At 34.0% G+C, this 13645-nt stretch overlaps 1 long non-coding RNA gene across 1 annotated transcript; it reads right to left on the bottom strand.

Moving 5' to 3' along the window:
- Positions 1-1967: 1967 nt before the first annotated feature.
- On the bottom strand, positions 1968-8089 carry LOC113498943. Its single transcript, XR_003401051.1, has 2 exons — positions 7721-8089; positions 1968-2706 (listed from the first exon to the last, which is right to left on the bottom strand). It is a non-coding gene; the product is annotated as an uncharacterized LOC113498943 (long non-coding RNA).
- Positions 8090-13645: the final 5556 nt, after the last annotated feature.

The raw sequence follows: 13645 nt of genomic DNA, 5'->3' as shown, positions 1-13645 counted from the left end.
TTCTAGAATTTTAGAGAAACTTGAAAGACAGATTGAAAATTTATACATTTTTTTTTTAAATTTTTGAAACTGTATTTATCTGTAAGACGATTTGAAATCTCTTTCTTTATCACCTGAAAGTAGCATTAAAGCATAATAATATATGACAGCTACTTAAAAATGATTAAAGTTATAGTATTTGACCATATAACTTACAATAATTTCTACTCCCTTTGTTTGAACTGTAAGTTAACTCCAAGTTGTTTTTATTCCACATATAATAGGTGAGCCTAGTTCGCCGGTCATAGTTCCAATTCTGATGTTTTAACCGTGATTTCTCTACATGCTGATATTTTGTATACATTTCGTTCAACTATAAGAACCTAGATTTAAAGAATAAAAAGTTCTGAAAACAAGGCGATAACTATGTATTATTAAGAACAAAAAATGAAAGTCTAACATAAAGTCTAGATTTTCTTCAAATTCTAGTTTCCAGTACCAACTATTTTGTGTACAGAAAAATCCTTGAAAACTCAAACTACGCAGTGAATTCAGTCAATAACCGCAGTAATCGGTTAACAATAGTTTAACTCGTTTTCGAGTTATCATTAACTTCTTGGTAAAGTAAGAATTTAATTCATTTAACTTAACCAGTATAGCTATTAGGAAAATATTAACTTTCGCGTGTATTTTGTGTTAAACTCAAGAATTTACATTTGTACCTATTTGGGCTCTTATCTGACTAATTCCTAACTGTTTTTGCGCTCTTCAGACTTCCAACAGCTAATTCTTTGAGTATCACCGGATATTTTGACAATTATTTAACGAAGAAAAAGCCTGTTATCAGCATGGGTTATTTGAAGTATAGGTAATTTATCAGAAAGAGAAGTGGAAACACTTTCAGTTAAAAGATTGAGAAAATAATTTATAACTATGTGATGACGCTGACATGCAAACAAGATCCTTCTAAGCATAGGAAGAGGACTTTCATCGGGATTACGATATTTTCTTCACATTGAGTAAACACTTTTTTACCAGATCTAGGTAGACAGTTAGCAAAGTCCAAGACATCTTCACTAGACGACTAGGTACAACATCTTCATCGGACTATAAACGACTGACAACTTATATGTGCTAAGGACAAAGCAACGACAACAACAATTGTCATTATTTCGTATTGAATCATTAATTAATTTTGTCTCACAACTATCTAATATTCCTCTACCTATGTCTCTTTTTAAGATGATGATGATGACATGGCAATTCTTCACCAGGTTCCACAGCTACAGATTGAAATGATTCACTTGAATTTATAAACGTTTTGCGCTCGGTTGCCTGTAGAAGGATTCTTTGTAATATTAATTAGCACTGCTCATTCGAACTACATAGATCTATGTACATACATAACGTGTATCACGGCACATTGTATGTATTGGTAGTGTACACATTTATTTTTATGAAAAAATGGTCAAGTATAGTATTAATTTCCAGGCGAGGAATTATTGTACATGTACTTAGAGATTTGTGGACAATATTAAAACAATAGGATATCACATACTTATCGATTTATTTAAATAAAGTGGTCCAATATTAGTAAACCATTTAGACAAATTGATCTGGGGTTATTAGTATCATTCGTTCTCTAATTTTGTTTAGAAAACAGTGCAAAACTTTAGCGCAAAATATCGATTCTAACTATTCATGACATTAATAAGATATGAAAAGAAAATTTGCTGTTTTCTTAAAAAAAAATGGGTTGGTATTTCGTAGCCAGCAGATTTCGCATTCAGGTCAGGGGCGAACTGAGATCGGAGCCAAGGAGGGATTTATCAGCTGCGGATGCTCCCGGGGACATTTTCCCAGACATTACAGAATGTCTAGACCTGGACACGACTTGCTAGACGCTGCTGAAGATACTTGTTATCATAATCTGTAGTACTATAATATATTCAGAAGATTAAAGAAGATGATTAAAAATAAATAACAAATCTGTATATATTTCTTTATTTAACGAAACTATTCCTTATTTTCCTTTGTCATAATCGTTACAAATTATTTACAGATTGCATGTTTTTAGGTATTGATCTCAATTACGTCAGAGAAAGTATAATACTTGTGTAAATGAGAAAAAGTAGAGTCTAGCAGGGTGAGTTATCCGACTAGGGTAGAAATGTCAGAACACACAGCCTACCGTAATTGAATTTAAGCGCTAAACAAGCAAGTACTGTACAAGTATTACAGCAATTTAAACAGTATTAAAGTAGGTACTTAGTATTGTTGAAAGAATGTTTGCTTTCAACAAAGTTTGATTCGAAAATTGAATATTAAACTTATCACGACCGAACAAACCAATACGCAACACAGCAGTGTGAAATCGTAATTTTCTAACTTACAACAATTTACCGATTGCCAGCAGAGTCGTAGCACGAGGCTAGTATATATATGTATTTTTGTATACTGGCAACAAATTGTTCTTGTACGGTACACGTTGTGGAAATTGAAACTAAGTGTGAGCTGTAGATAAGAGCGGCAGAGCTGTGTAGAGACTAATCAACACTAATAAACGTTGATGGTGACGACGGACGACGCGAGAATTAACCTTCACAGAATTACACACACTTGACGGGCCAAGTCAAGTGGTGACAGAATGTACCGAGCTCGTCCGGGCCGCGGTGCCACCATGCCGCCGCCGTGCCCGCCGTGCCCGCCATGCCCGCGCACACCGCGCTGCAACGCACGCCATCGATATTAGCAATAATGAATAAAGATTACATACACTCGGGAATAAATTAGCAATAAGTTTGACTGGCAACGGCACCTATTTTCCCTCTTTATCCTCATTACTGTGGTTTGAGCTGCTTAAATAAGACTTAAAATACCCATTCTACCTAAACTTAGTCACTGGAGAGTACAGGGAAAGATTGAATTAGCGGTCGATGTTTATATTTTAAACTTGACACAAGGTAAAGGTTACTCATTCATGTCATAAAGCGGTCAATAATGAAGTTATTTTAAGCATGTTTACGTCACACTTATATCATGGCTACGTCACAACAGCTGATAAGCAAGCTCCAAATTACGTGGTTTCTTATAGCTTGTGTCGACAGGGACTGAATAACCCGAAAATTACGGTATGTTTAAATAACGGTATGACGTCATATCGTAAAAAAATTGTTACCGCTATATTTGGATACCTAATTTTATTTCGGTACCTTAATTTTTGGGTACCATATAAAAGTATATTCGCTAGCAGTACTTAGCGGTTACTAAATAAAGGTATGAAAGAGATGGAAAGACGAAGAAAACAGGATTGTTGCCGGCGCGCACGTCGTGCCTTGCCTTGACCACCCTTTCGGTGCTCGCACCCTCGCCACGTCCCGCAACTGTCACGCTATATTTTCGTACGATATCGCATAAGGTAATAGCGTTACTTATTTTGTACTTTTTATAGGTCGTATATACAGTGTCGAGTCGGTGTGATGCCGTGGAGATTGTCGCGTGTGTTTCGATATAATTAGTCAGTTTTTGTAAACCCATTGAACTGTGATCAAATATGAAAGTTGAGTGCAAGTGTTTTGCTTTTACATGATTATAATTTATAATAGCTTAAAATTAATTAATGCTTTGATTGCTTTGAATCTGACCAGCCCAATACCGAGCAATATCGATTACGGTTTGGTAAACATATTTTAACTTGATTTCATTTCTTATTATCAAGTTATTTACCACAAAATACCTAGTGTAAAAGTGAAACATTTGTAAAAAATATATATTTTTTTTGTATCAACTTCTCGGAGTCGTGTATAGTACCGTTTTCCGCTGCAGTACGCGCGACGTCAATGCGGCTGCAAAGCGTGAGATCGTGAATACGGTTCCCAGGTCGGAGTTATTGGTTTATTCTATTAGAAAATAATTATTTTACAGCAACTTATACTGTGGTATAATCATAGATCATATTAGAGTACAAATTTTATTACTTTTGTCTTATATTCAGTGTCCTATTCTCTTTACGCGGCCTGAATAAGTGTGAAATGAACGATGAGGTATTTCGAAAATCAATCTTTAAAAATAGTCTTAGTGGAGATCTATGTTATTATTTTACAATTCATCCTCTAGAATTGCCTTTATTTACTTCTTTTATTATATTATATTTCGGGAGTGGGATGCCGCTCTACACCGCATAGAGCACTGTCTCGCATTTTCAAACACAACAGACATACTTGAGGAGAGAGATGACAGGCCACCAAGTCTGTCTCTATCTGAACAACTTTTTATTTCTAGAAATACTGTTAAAAAGATCAACCAGTGATCTTCTTATATAAACCCACCTTCTTCGTGCAATTACTAGCTGTTGTCCGTGGGTCTGCCCAAGTGAATATCAAATCGGAATAAAAAATGTCCTATTATTAATCCTGGTTATAAACTATCTGTGTACCAAGTTTTGCCTAAATCCGTTCAGTGGTTTTTGCGTGAAAGAGGAACAAACATCCATAGCATACAAACTTTCGCGTTTATAATAATTTTAGTAAGATCATAGTAAAAATCATTTGTCATGTAAATGTTATTGTAATTTGATCAACATTGAGCCGTGAGCTAATTATAGGCATCGAGTGTCAAGCCTTTAGAGGGTGTCAGTCAATGTCCTCACCAATTTATTGGACAAGACAACTTCTTACTACTTATAATGGTTACCTAAGGGTCCATACTAAACAGTAGGTAATTACTGAAACAGTTTACTTCAATGTAGAGTCGTCATGAAATAGAAGAAATATGTTTTGAGTGAGAATTCAACATTATGACATATGATAGAGCTGATCTGATGCTGGAGCTGGAAGGTGGCCATAGGAGAAGCACCATCGAATTAGCTTCGTTCGAATTGTCTATTTGAGTACTCTGATTCCAAAGCAAAAATTAAAGGCTTCTATATTTTTTTTTTCATTTTATTTTTTTGTCATGTTGGAGAAAAGGAATGCTCACAACGCCTCATCTTAGGATAAGTGGTTTTTGCTCAGTTTTAAAAGATATTTTTACATAATATATTGGGCTTAAAATACTCTAAACTTAAACAATTTTTAGCTTAAATATGCCGTAGGCAGGTGTAAGCTACTCAATAACAATAGTGTTATAATAAATTACAGCACAGTTATTTATTATTGAATATTAGGTTATAATACTGAAATTACAAAATATACCAGAGTATATTAAACCAGTGTTATTCCACGTATTTTCCTTCAGAGAGCGAGCAGGAATGTATTGTTTTTGTATCGGTGTCAGTCTATGAATACAGTATTAATCTAATTTATTAAATAATTATAATCTCTATTTTAATACTTAAGATTTAATATGTACAACAAAAAAAAGCAGTAGGCAAAATCTGTCAAATCCCACGCAGGGAACGCACTGTTTCTGTTTATACTTTTTACTTTATTATAATCTGTACATATGAACATCTAGATAACATTATGCGTTACATGCAATAAGTACGTAGGATCTTTTTGTCTCCACCTTAATTATAGTAACATTGACGAGGTTTAGATCCGGAGTCTTGGGCACTCCAATAAGTCTCTCTTTCCCTAAATCCAAAAAATTAACAAATGAAGAACGACAATCTATGAAATAAAATTATTGCTATGTTATAAAAGCGTTTAACAAAATTTTAAGTGATAAACATTATAAAGATTTTGTGAATTGTCTTTGCCATTAACAAAGTCATATCAATAACGAATTTTGACATAGCTCCCATGAGAATTGAACAGTGCATTAAACCTTCAAGACTATAGAATTCTATTGAATTATATCCACACAAATAAGTTCCATGAATGTATATGAGTAATCTTAATAACGTTATGGTCAGTTTCAAGTACCTCATTTATTTTCTACCTTAGATCTGAACATGACTTCTTCGATCAAACATTGTACTAGACTTCCACTCCTACTCTATTCTGAGTGACGTGACTTTCTATCAGACAGACATAAACATAGCCTTCAACCGTTCAAAGAGAGTAATTTGGCTTACAGTGAAAATATCAAAAAGAGAGTTTGTCACAAAAAAGGTAGCCCATCCATTGGCTATCCGCGACGAACGTAACTTGACATTCAGTCAACTGGTTACATACAACATGAGCCGTTTTTCTCTTGACCAAATATCTAAAAGAGAGGAAAAAGGAGTGACAGTCTAAAAGTGTGCTCGATGGACTAGGTCCGAATCCAAGTACGCACGACTTATCTTAATCACCATCATCAGCCAGTCTCAGCTTAGTCCAGCTGAAAGAGGTTTCTCCCAAGGCACACCGCTAAGCTATGTTGACTGGAAATCATGTGTGTGCGTATTTCAAAGTAAACTGAGTGAGGCAATGTTACAACCTGATAGTGTTAAGGGTGTGTTAAGTCACATCAGACGCCTGAAGGCGGCTTACATGTTGCCACTAGGTTGTACATCAACCATATAATAAGAAGTGCTTAAAGTGATCCATTTTCCCAAAAAACTATCTACTGACAAACTAATTATAATTTTCCTTTAAACATTACCTTGTTTAACGGATACTAAATGCTAAAATCAATTCAAAATTATATCAGGGAAAGCCATACTTAAAAATCCCTACTTCCCTATTAATATTATAAATGCGAAAGTAACTCTGTCTGTCTATTACGCTTTCACGTCTGAACCACTGAACTGATTTGAATGAAATTTGGTACAGAGATAGAGTTGACCTTGAGAAAGAACATAGGATAGTTTTTATCCCGGACCTCGACGAAACCGTAGGCGAAAAGTTAGTAATACAATAATTATAACTTTCTTTGTAAAATTTACCTATGATCACATGTAAATGGTAAGTATTATTATGTTTTGTTATGCATCTAGGGCATAGGTTAACTATTATCTGCAAAAGTTTATACAATGTTTTTATCGAGAATATGTTTAAAAAAAATTGCACTCATTCATTTGCACTCACTGACAATTATTATTTAAAAATAAGAATAAAAACATAAATGTATGCAGGACAATTTCAAACTTATATGATGCTATATTATTTTTCTCTTTAATTAGGCAATTAATAAATTTCTTAAAGGAACATAAAGTTTCATGTATTAATTAATTTGAAGCCAAACAAAATTGCTAGGTGTCCAAGAAAACTACAAGGATTTCAATCGCCTTAATGGGATTACACATTTTTGTAAGTAAACATCGAAACTTGTACGAAAATACTCAATAGACTTACGAACAAGAAAAAACGTATTTTTTAATTACGATGCAAGAGAAACTAAGTTCATAGGTTTAAATTCTTTACCTGCCAGCAAAGCACTATTATCGTAACTCTGGGCAAAGATATGCACAAAGTAGTGACGTCAGAAAATATCAGAATCATTATCCATCTGCCATTTCTTCATTAAACGAACGACTTTCCAGACTTCCACACTTTTTCCAGTTTTGGAAAATGGGCTATTTAAAATAAAAAACTTTTGACTTAGATTTTAATGTGATTTCTAAATGCCAGAACCAATATAGGAAGCATAAACTCAGGTACTTACCATTAACATAGAATATCTTAGATAAATACAGAGAGAGTATTCAATACCATGTTGTGTAAATAAATAATAAATAATAAATGCGGACAACATCACATACATTGTTGGCCTTATAGAGGACTAAAAGGTAAAGATGCTACTCTTATTTAGCTAATGTCAGCCGCCACCACACCAAACAAAAATACCTATATACTTATATAACCTATATACTAACTTTGTATACAATTCTGCAAAAATGACGCAAAATAATGAAAGAATTTCGCATTTTTAAACACACAAGTGTACATTTTCGTACGATCTGCTGATATCATTATCACACATTATCTACGTTTGGCTCAGGTCGACAACCTAACAACTGATTTGACAGTCCTTACCTCACCTCTACCGTTCCATCGCATATATATTATGAACCCTTTTCGTCCTATTATTTACTTTGCGGCTAAGATCCTACCTCTTTCCTTTCTGGAGGACATACATTGACATATTTTGCGCGTTTCCAGCCTTTTTGACTCTACAAATAGGTAGATTAAAAATAATAGTCATCGATAATGGTTGATATCCTTGTTTGTTATGTTGGCGTTTGTTCTAGATGAGTCATTTTGCGATTGTGTATTTGAGGTTTTCGGTTCGATTCTCGATGCGATATTCGATGTAAGTTTTAGTATACTGTTAAGATCGGTGGAAGAATAGAAGTGAAGATATGGTAGTAAGATACAAATTCCGTGTTTTCATAAATACCGAAGTGAGGTTCAACTGATAAAATGAAAACTAAATTAAATTTTATGTAAGTATATCCCCACAATTCTTTACGTCATATATGATTAGAATTTCCCCATTTTGCGAGATAAAGACAATTATTGTTTTACTGTCCTCCATTCACTTTATAACTGTTAAAACATTTCAGTAACCTCTCAACGTATTTCGGGATCAAAACCAAAGAATAACCATAAATATACCTTATAAGAGTACAACAGGTATAATATAGATCCATCAGATGCCAATTTCAATTCAAAGTCCGTCCAACAAGCAAAGCAGTAGCAGCAATAGGTGATGAGCTCACCTCTAAACGACAAAACGCTTGAAGATACAAGACATTCCGTCAATCCACTCCCAACAGCTCTGTCGTAATAAAGCATTGATCATCAAGCCGATAGTCCTCGTATTTACAAACCGACGTCGAATGAAAACAAACAAGCTGACTCAAAGGAGTCCTAAAGGTGAGTTTAAAATAATTATTCTGAGCTAGAATGACTTTAGATGTGGAGGATTCGCTCGACGATTTCATTCAGCCATATTTCTGCTTGTAATTTTGCGCTGTTCACGCGTTTTGTTTACAGGTGCTGCTCTGTGCAGTTTAATTTGTTAGTCTGTTGTTTATTGGGTTTAAGGCGTCGTAAGAATCTGCGCTGATATTATACACCACGTCTTGAAGTTATATTATAATGGTTGTGGGAGCGTGACAGCGAAATACGGAGTAGAGCGGCATCTCTCTTCCACGCTTGCAGTAAAATAACTTTAATTCGTGGTGTTAGGTCCCTGTACTATGAGATACTACAAAAAAAGTCATGTCGAAATCATCGCTCTTTAATTTCAGATCTTTATATTTACGGGATATGGGATTAGTATTGGCATTGGGGCTTATGCATTAGCTTCTAAGCAATAAAGCATAGAGCTATATCTTTTAAAAACCCCGTATCACTATAAAAATGTAGGCCTTTGGTTAAGATCATGGAATTTTTATCTAAAAGGCAAGTGCAGTATAGAAAACAACAACCTATTGTTTAATCTAATCAAATGCGCTTCGACTTGCCTCATTATTTTTCACGCTCACCTTAGATTTAGCTCATAAACCATAAAAATAACTGTTGTAAAGTCATATTGCTGAATTAACTACGCCTGGCTACCGACCGCCTGATGATTTCTATGGACCTCATTAGAATCTCCAATGGGTCGATTGGATTTTTAGAGGTACTACTAGTGAGCTACCACTCATCTTGAAGTATTTTTGCAGGTATGAAAGAGGGACAACGCTCTACGCAATACAGTTTTCCGTCTCGCTTTCACAGGAGCATTTATGTAACTTGAAGTGGTGGTACGGTAGCACTTTTTTGATAGATTCAATGCCACTGAATGAAGAATTAGATACAATTTTGCTATGGACGGAGGAAAGAGCAAAAATTATGATCGTACTTTATAGATTAATTTGCATATGTACCATCATTATCTACCTACTTCAAGAGATGGATAAAAGTTATAATTTAATGTAAGAATCCTGTAAGCGTTAAAGACATAAGTGATTTTTTTTTATTATTATAAAACATCCTGCCAAACATTATTAAAACTATTACTTTACTATTGCGGGCTCTTGCCGGTACCTCTCTTCTTTCATAGTAATGACATTTTAGAAACGTGCACCCTGTCATTACTGCTTTGAAACTGTAGAAAACTTCTGATTTTGATGATATTGATTTCGATAAAAATATTTGAAAACTTTTATCTAAAGATTCTTTCATTTTGGGTGTAAGATATCTCCTTTTCGGTTTTCCAACAATATTTTAGTCAAAGCCATATCTTAAGGACCGCTTACACACATAAGGGATCATCTGGTATTTTCTGGACAAAACAAAGCAAATCTTCAATAGTATCAATAGGCAAATTGATAGCATAACTGGGTATCTATGAACAATTAAATGTATGAAAAAGAAATGAACATATATTATCTAGTTTTAGTGTTTACTTCCCAAACGGTTTCCAGTAAGGAGGTTTCATCTTCGTTCTAAATATCACAACATGAGTATTTCATTTAATTAGAATTGTCTAAAAAAGACTTCATAATGCATTCAAGTCTACAAATACCTTAAAAACTGTATAATTTAAAACAGAAATTTATTTAACCACCACTTAAAAGCATCCCCATGGCCTTAAATACCCCATAATCATGGCACAAGCGTTGTAAAGTCACTGCTGACGGCACACGCCATTACCCTTGAAGTACTGAAAACACAGAATTCCTATAACAATGGTGATGACGCACCATGCGCAGGCGCTGACAGGAAAACGACGCTTATTATAAAGTGCTGTAGTGATTAAAACTGTGTGGAATGACAAATATAGTTGTAATGACTCGGCTACCGCGAAACTAAAGGCAAGACTGTTTGTTGGTATCGGCAAGAGTTGTCATTTAAAAATGTATTCTGTTTTAAGTCTGTCCCTGGGATCTGGATGAGGATTTTTCTATAGTGATGTTACTTACCTTGCCACATTGCCAGAGTATTCCTGTTTAATAAATATCACCCGCACTGGTAAAAGACAAAAATAGTAGAAAAAAATAAAAGACAAATATTAAGTAATCATTTATTGACTATTTACAAGACCATTATACAAGTTATCACTACTTAAAAAGAAAACACAGACTCCCGCTTTAATTAATTTAATCCTTGTATCGCGGGGGTTTCACAATCATTCAAGTCACAGCACCCAGACTCAGACCAAGCGTTCTTGGATAACACAAATGCTTGTCCTAAGTGGGGAGTCGAACCCATGACAAATAGCGCTCAGTGGGTTTGGCGTGGTGGCCACTCGCCTATCATATCATATATACAAGAAAAATACGAAGAGAAGTAGAATTTTTAGGATAAATGTTTCAGCACAGAGAAAAGGTATGATGACCAAATAAAGTGTTTTTTTCAGAGCTCCAAATTACCGTCACATAGACATACAATGAACACACTATCCTTATTGATAGAATCCGTTATTCCAACCACTGCGCCGTCGGGTAATAGGTGTGTCTCATTATATAAAACGCCCGTTTGCTATGATAATGAGGCAAACATTGGTTTTGCACTGTGTACTGCGTTCGGGGGCCGATAATACATAGCTTAATTTTTGAACTTGCTGCTATAACGGTAACCTATGTTGTAAATTGTTTTTAATGGCTCTATTGCTGATGTGCGTAATAAAATTGTATGTTGTTTTTTGACAATATTGTTAAGGCATTGTCTGTCCTTCTTTCAACAGTCTGTATGCTACGAACTTTAAATTATTGACAGATGATAATTTTCGCCACGATTTGTATTTTTGTTTTCGTAATCCGTACAGACGGATCCTTAGCATTTGGCGGTTTTTACTTTTGTGTCATCTTATTCGACAGACTAATGGCAGTGGATGAACAAAAGAGTTGCTCTTGGTACCTACTGTTTCACAGTAAGTAGATTTAATTTTAGGTACCGATGAACTATTTTTTATATTTAATTTTTAAAGACTTCTTTGTATGGAAGGATTCAAATCAAAGGCAAAAATGTTATAGTATGCCAACAATAAATACGTATGTTTTCGAGCAAAATATGATCAACAAATTAAGGATAGGGTCTGATTTTAAATAAAATTATTATTTATTGACGTTTTTATATCGTGATTAATTAGCTTAAAACAATATTTCGCAAAGATTGAGATACAACCACTTGTAACAATCGATTTTTGTTGCTAGGGGCTTAAATTATGCTTTTGGAGAAAGGTTAGAAGCCGTTTTTTTACATTTATTTTTGTTTCTATGTAGCAATAGGTTATTTTTGGTTATCTTCTTAAACTAACATTATTTTAATAGATTTATTGTCTGCAGATACTCAAGTACTTAGGAATCTTTTGTAGAAAATGTTCGACGATGTCCTAACTAAGCTAACTCATAAAATAAATATTAATTTTCTATTAATATGGAAACAATTCAGCGTGATTTTTAAACAAAAAATGTTGTGTTAGATTACAAAAAAATCGTGTGCTACTAATACAAATAGCTGCTTATACAAATTCGAATGCCGATGATCAATTTTAATTTGTAAAACTCAAATTCAATTTTAATGTTATTCATTTTGAAATACATTTTCTAACGTCAACGTCATACTGCATTATTATTTGGGGAATCCGTCGACAGGCAACAAAATAGTTTAACATGATGACAATCACAAATACAGCTCAAATTGTGTAATAACTACCTACTATTAATTAATACAGAGGCTAATATAAAACCGAAACTCAATATTTTTATTCCACTTGGTTACAAGTATTACCTACAGAATATTTTCAAGTGCAGCAGTAAAACGATACTTGCTTAAGTCGACTTCGCGAAATTGCAGGGTTGGCGAGTCGCACCGTGCGCCCGCGCAGCGCGCATGTCACCGGCAGGTTGACGCATGCGCTCTGCACACCTTGCGTTTAACGCATACAACGCTTTCTTGCTGTGTGTTTGAAATCGAATCTATTAATATTTTGTGTAGTAAGTATAAAGTATTATTATGTTCTTCAGTTATATGGTTATGTTATTTAATTAGGTTTTTTAAAAATATGTCAATAGAAACTCAATTTAAGACCAAATTAGAAAAAAAAACTATAACAGCTTATTAAATCATTCAACTGACTGATTTTCATGGGAACTAAAATGAACAAAACAACAAAATTATGCACTAAATAAAAACCGCCTGACACAACTGGCACTTAGATTAGAATTGATCAATCCGCTTTTATTAAAAAAAAATACATCGAAATCAGTTGAGCGTTATAGCCGTAATAGTGTAACAAATAAACAAACAAATACACATATCACATAGTATGGTTATTTAAACTTATTTGTATCAAAACACAGTTAAAGGTTAAGGCAATCCACATATTGCTTAATATTGTGACGTATGTAACATTACTGCAAATTGTGTGCAACTAAAGTAGAAAAACTTGAATAGGGTAATTGGAATCAAATCGTAATCAAATATTATTCAGATGGAATACCTAATAAACAAATCTCAAATATGTCTCTACGTCACAAAAACTAAAGTATTTGTTGTTGAAGCGGCTCCCTTACGGTTGAAAGTCAAGACGGTAACCACTGCGCGTATGGAACCTTCAACTAAGAGATGAAATTGTTAAATTAATTTCCTCTTTTTGTTTAGTAATATGAAATTAAAGTGATTCGAATATTAAATGGAAAGTGACAATGTATTTATTTCTCAAATGAGCAATCATAATATTTTACAAAATCAAATAATGATTAGTTTGGGGGCTTTGAACTAAATGATTCATCAAATACATGCTTCATGTCACGATCTATCACTTTAATAAATTTGAACTATTTGCAGCCGACGTATAACAACCA

This window comes from Trichoplusia ni, chromosome 11, assembly GCF_003590095.1.
Source record: "Trichoplusia ni isolate ovarian cell line Hi5 chromosome 11, tn1, whole genome shotgun sequence".
NCBI lineage: Eukaryota > Metazoa > Arthropoda > Insecta > Lepidoptera > Noctuidae > Trichoplusia > Trichoplusia ni.
Note: the sequence above shows the minus strand (reverse complement) of the source record. Positions and strands in the feature narration are given on the sequence as shown.